This window comes from Centrocercus urophasianus, unplaced genomic scaffold (assembly GCF_019232065.1).
Source record: "Centrocercus urophasianus isolate 14NV4802_14NV808 unplaced genomic scaffold, USGS_Curo_1.0 seq_32, whole genome shotgun sequence".
NCBI lineage: Eukaryota > Metazoa > Chordata > Aves > Galliformes > Phasianidae > Centrocercus > Centrocercus urophasianus.
The window spans coordinates 5,057,726-5,064,033 of NW_024884889.1; positions in this window are offsets into that span (position 1 = coordinate 5,057,726).

The window sequence follows — 6,308 nt, forward strand, 5'->3', positions numbered from 1 at the left end:
TCTGTTTTTCAGTCAGGAACACATTGCTGTTGCACGAGTTGCAAGCTCCCTTTAAAGTAGCATTTGCTCACAATATGCCATTACTATATCACATGTAAATAGTCTACAATCCGTTGTTCCCAAGTGATGTTCATCACCAAGCATTGAAATTATTGAATTGATTCTTCATCGACGCTGATGAGAATGAAGACTAACTTCATACAACTAACGGGAATAACAGAAAGATAAGAGAGTGGAGAATAAAACCCCATGTTTCTGAAGGGAACTGACATTGTGCTGAAGAGATTGTCAGTCTCTGTAGTCGTAGTGTATGACTGATCTCCAGAAAACAAACATTTAAAATGAAGTGCTTCAGATTTGCAAACAACAATGAGTCATGGGGAGAAATATAGGAAAGTAGTAAAACAAGCTATGGCAGAAACTGGATATTAATAATACAAATGAAATCTAGGATCTGATGATTGAATGCTCCTTAATTCATTTCATTTTATCCAAGTTTTCTAGAAAGATGTTATTCTGAATTTGAGCAGCCATTTTTTCAACTTTATCCACTCCAAAAAGGATGAACAACTTGTGATCCAGAACGATCATGTATTCAGATAAGGGAATCTACAATATATGTGAAAAAAATCAATCGTATCTTCAAATTTTTGGATGAGTTCTTCAGTGTTTTCAAGTGTAATGGAGTGTGATTTTAAATGACTTTATAGCTAATTCTGCCAAAGTACTAAAAGCAGTCTCCTGTAGTTCATCTGTTCTTTGCTCTTGCTCCCAGAGTTTGTAGTTTGATCTTCAAAGCACCCTGAATAAGATCCACTCGTACAGATAACTGATTGCTCAGTCTGGAACTGGCACATCAGGTGAAGGATACGCATCAAACTTACCATGTGGAACTGTGGAATCATTTCTTTCTCCCCTGGAAAGGCTGAGTAGCTGACAGTCATGCCTCTGGGGATCAAAGCAGGTTGCAGATGGGAGGTGTGATGGCAGCTGTTTTTGCAAAGATTGCCCTCCCTGAGATCTCCCATGAAACAAATTTCTGTATGACTGCAGCTTACTGCCCTGCTCTCAGGCTCCCTTTTCTTTTCACTACTGAAAGGCATGCCAAATAAAATAGTGGGTAGTATCATTTCTTTCTTTAGTATCCCATGTACTGAGAGCATACTTAAAGTTTGAATATGTTTTTTAGAAAGGGCAAAATAGACCTGCTGTGAAACCTTTCAATCAGAAACTATCTTGGTTATGGCTGCTTTGCCAGTTATGTGTCACGGAATATTCTGATACTGTTTGCATACTGTAGAAAATCCTAATTCCTGATTTTAGTGTGTTTGTTGATCAGCAGGGAGAAATTTACTTTCTGTCCCAGATGGCTACCAAAGAAAACTTACCTTTCAAGAAACAGAAAGGAAGGTAAAGGCACTGACCATGGGCAGGGAAGCTTATGGTCCCTGGTAAATCTGCTTGGCCTTCCGTTGTGACTGCTGTGTGCTGCACAGAGCAAATACAGAGACCACTCTGAGCCAGGGGGATTAATCCTGCATGAGCCAAGAACATGGACTTTGCCCTCTGTATCTCCATTTCTGTTTGATGATTAGTGACCACACTGAGCTTCCTAGACAAAAATGAGGACAGCCTTCAAAACGTTATCCACATACAATTACATTTTGTAAGCTGGCAATTATATTTAATGCAGCGTTTCATATGGCCAGTAGTAATTCAGTCACTTTACACATCAAATGCACCTGCATTTTCAGATTCCTTATTTAGGATTGGGGATCTATTGTTCTCAGGTACACTTTTTCTTCTCTCTTTCCTGAGTCTCTCTCTCTGTCTTCGCTCATTCTGTCTCAACTCAGTGGTTTTCTGGTGCTGGACACCTGGGTTTTTTACATCACATGGATACATTTGAATAATTCAGTTGATGTGAGAATCTTGCTTGAGCATAACAACATCAAATACAAATTGATAGCTCATAGCAGTGTCCCAGTTTGTGTTTTCTAAGGTGTGTTTCCTTGACTTTGCATTTATAAAGGGAAGCTCAAAGAAGAGATCGGGTAGTCTTCTCACTGCAGATTTCATATGAAAAAGACTCCTGAATTAATACCAACTAGATAGAAAAGAAATGAAGTAACCAAGGTACAAGAAGAAGCACTTACAGAAACATCACTAAAATTAACCAACATTCAGACAATATCACATATATGTAAGTAAGAGAGAAAAAAACAACCTTTAGCCAGGTAGGCTGCTTGGGCCCAGCTGAGGTCTTCGAGCTCTGAAATGATGCAGTTGACTTAACTGATAACAAAAATACAAGGAAGATGAATAGAAATGAAAGAGAAGATAATGACAGAATCACATAACCATTTATGTTGGAAAAGACCTTGAAGATTATGGAGCCCAACCATCCACCTAACAGTATGCATTTAACCAAAGAATATTAGGATGTCATAATCACAAAATAAACAAGATAGTTAGGCAAAGCAGACTATGACAACAAAGAGAATCAATAGAAGGCTCAATAGAAGGCTTACCTCCATCCTGGGCTCGCTCACAAAACACCAGCAAAGCAGATCACCAGAAAAAATCCTTCCCCACTCGTAGCCAGCTCTTATATGGGTCTAGGAGCTTCCAGCAGCACAGGAGAATTGCCTTCAGCTGTGCTCCTCTGGCTGACTCAATGGCTCACCTCAGGTGATCAATCAGAGGTTCAGGCCTGACTCAGCAGTTCCCATACACTATGCATCCGCTGCTATCACCCAGGTTGTCTGGAAATGTCAAATTGCAGATTGGTTTAGAGGAGAATACGGGATAATGGGGATATGGGGGGCCCAGGGGGAAATATCAGGTGAAACTGTGAAATTATATGGGTACGTTCATAGATCGTCAGCAGAACAAGTAACAGGAAGGAAGAAACAGGGTTTTGAGTGTTTTGTTTGCGCTGGTGGAGTTTTATTTCTCCCTCTGGTTTGCTGAGTTGTAAAATAGAAAGAAGGATGTGAATAATTCCCTGAAGTCCCAGCTAACTGAAATTTTTCAGTGTCTGTGGACTTTAATATGTGGACTCCTCATCAGCTATTCCCTGATGGACTTTAGAGCCACTTAGGACTTCTCTCCAGAGCAAACAAGAATAATGTATTTTGTATGATTGAATTCAGAAATGGAATAACATGGAGGGGGAAGAAAAAAAACAAAAACAACAAAGAACTAAAAATATAATCCCCCAAATATTTTACATTCAGAAGTCAGATTAAGCGATGAATATTACTGGCATTTATTTGGACCAGAAATATGAGGCAACCAGTTTGATTGTGCCTGTCCACGGGCAGCAGTACAGCCACACTTCAGACAAATCCTCCATTGGGTCACGAGCCATTTGTGTCTCTGCTTTCAGTCCCACCTTTGGAAGAGCTAGGATTCTCGATTTGGTCTATAAACTATTTAGATGGTGCTAATGCTGCAGTTGTAACAGCAGAACAAGAGAGGCTAGTTATTTACCAGCACTGCTGCCATTCTTCTGAATTCAGCCTTCAGGCAGATTTTCAATAAATGATGAGAATCTGAGAGGCCTGGAGTCCTGAAGAACTGCCTGTTTTGCAGAAGAGGAAAGGGGGAGCCAAAAAAAAGCAGCAAAGATAACTTGCTTAGAATAAATTTTATTTTGACAGCCAAAGCAGTTTTATTGAAGTACTGTGCTGAGATGAAGATCTTCAAGTGTGTATTTACATCTCAGTTCCAACTACCATGAATCTGATGAAAGCAGTCTCAGCTGCTTGGTGCGTGCGAATAGGTTTTAATGCTCAGTGCTCTCATGTAATACGGGATTTTTAATACAGAGAGTTTGGTTCTCATTCAGTAAGAATCGAAATCAGACAGAGAGCTGTGTCTTACCAGTGGCATTTCCACAGTTGTGCCATGTTTCTGGGTTTTGTAACATTCAGTTACTGAAATTTTCCTGTTGACTTCAGAGAAAGTTGGACTGGGCTCTTAATGCTTGGCACATGGAACATTTTATTCACGTCGTTGTCATCCTAAACATCAGGGCAGGGTTTTGGCCTTTTTTTTTTGTGCTTCCTCACATTCAGGTTGTGTTGCATTTGTTTCATAACACAGCTTATGTGTTACTGGCTCACCATCACAAAAGTCAAGCATACCATTCCTACTTCGATATGCATCTGCTGATGTTTTATTAGCAGGAGGGTGAAAATATTACCGCCCTTTATGTGTCACTTCTTCCTTTGGAAGAGTCAGGAAAAGATTAATAAAATTCGAGCTACAGCAGTAAATAGAGGTACTGTGATGCACAGTGCAGCAATGTCTACAAATGCCTTTCAGCTCATGTTTACACAGGAAATTGAACTTTATTCTGAACTTATTGAAATTCGTAAGAGTTTTATTACCTTAGCTAAGTGGATTTGCATCAATGCAGCACGAGCAATAGAGACAGCAATGTTAGACTAGTGACTGCATACAGCCCAGGGTGCTCAGTAAAGGACAAGCTAATTGATCCAATTGATGGTGGGTTTTTTGTACGGTGGGTCTTTTTGGTGATTCTTCAGCAAACTGGGAGGTTCCATCTCCCAGTGACTTTTTCCAGTGGGTAGTTATAGGACTGCATTGTAATCTGTCTGCAGTTATTGATCCCATTCTTATTTCTCAGTGCCATCAGTTTGTCCTACTTAGGCTGTTTTGTTGAAGTCACATAAGGATTATTTGAGACAGTTCATGGACATTTGCAAGTCATTCTCATCTGTAAAAGTGAGTTATTGCAGCCCTTGGTCCATGTAGCTCACGCGTGCCCTCAGGAAAAGAAAGTGGAGTTTTAAGTGCTTTAAGAGCAGTAGTAGTAAGTAGGCAGATGTCCTTTTTGTCTTGAGAGTTTCTATATTTCCCGTGGATTTTTGATTAATCTTTGAAAGCAGAAATATCACCCCAAAATATCAGTCTGTATGAGGAAGTGGAGTTGTACAGTGCTAGTGACTCGAGAGGCTGGGCTGTATTTGCAAATGCAGTTGTCCAGTCTATTTCATAGAAGAAGTGAGCACAACCTGCAACATTGTAACTGGCCATTGTATTGAGAAGTTGCAGAAGGCGGACACATATAAGCAACACTTCAGTTATCTGTAGCGAGCTTTGACAAATTTCTGTGTCTTCATGACAGCCCTCTTTCCCTTCCAAAATAGAAAACTGTAAGAAACCATTTCCATTAACAGCTTGCTTCATGATGCACCAAACTTAACAACAGCAGATATGAGTTACCGTGTGGATAATAAAAGTCATATAACTGCACCCTAGGGAAGAAGCCTCAGAGAGTTGATTATTTTTTTTCCCCTGCTTCTTTCTCTCTGGAATACCACAATAACTGACAGATCATTTAAGTTAAAGGTTTACTGTATAGCTGGGAGTTCTTCAGAAGGTTTCAGTGTGTCTCACAACATCTACAACGAAGTCCTGAGCTTGTATTCATTGCTGCAGTTGAACTGGAATTTTGTTTAGGTATAGAAAAAATATGGGACTTGAACTGATATAACCTAAAGTTACATCAGTTCCTTTTAATTCTCCTTTGCTTTTCAGTTTTCCTGGATGTGTTGAGTCATCTGATCAAATTTTGTTGTTGCAAAAAGTGGTAAATTTGGAATCACTTGCCCAAACGTAGTGGAAGGTTGTAGCTTTCCCACACAGTAGCTGCACTTTACAGATATGAAGCACAGCAAAGGCTTCAGGAATACGTTGTAGGAAAATAATTCGGGTCTTGCCAGTTCATATCCTCATTTTCTGTTATTAGAAGCAGCAGTTTTAACAGTGCTCTTGAGAGGAGCACTTCCTAGTTCCAAGGCCTGCACAGGAATGCTGTGCCTGCCCAGCTCCACGCTGGATCGTGACTTCTTTTTGCACTGTTTCTCTTCTCTGCTTCATTTTGCTGTGGAACCGAAATGGGCTGCATGGATTTGGCAGCACACCTAGGGTCACTGCTATGGCTCCAGGCTATAAAATTTGCTTTGTTTAGATACAACATGAGAGCATTAGTCTTTAATTAAAGCGACTGTGAAGAAAACCTTAAGTCAGTGTGAATGCCTTGGCATCAGAAGACAACTATAAGTATCCATAATGTGATTTCTTTTCTTATTATTACTTTTTTAAAGGGACTGGGAATATTTTCCTTACCACAGCCCTGTTTGAAAATAGATTTTTTACTTTTGTTGCTGCCTTTGTGTTTGCCATGTTAAACCTTGCAGAGATGAGGCTTGTCAAACTGATGAATCCCTTGTGTAATTTCTACAGACTTCCTTGGAGCTTTTCCAGTGCTATTT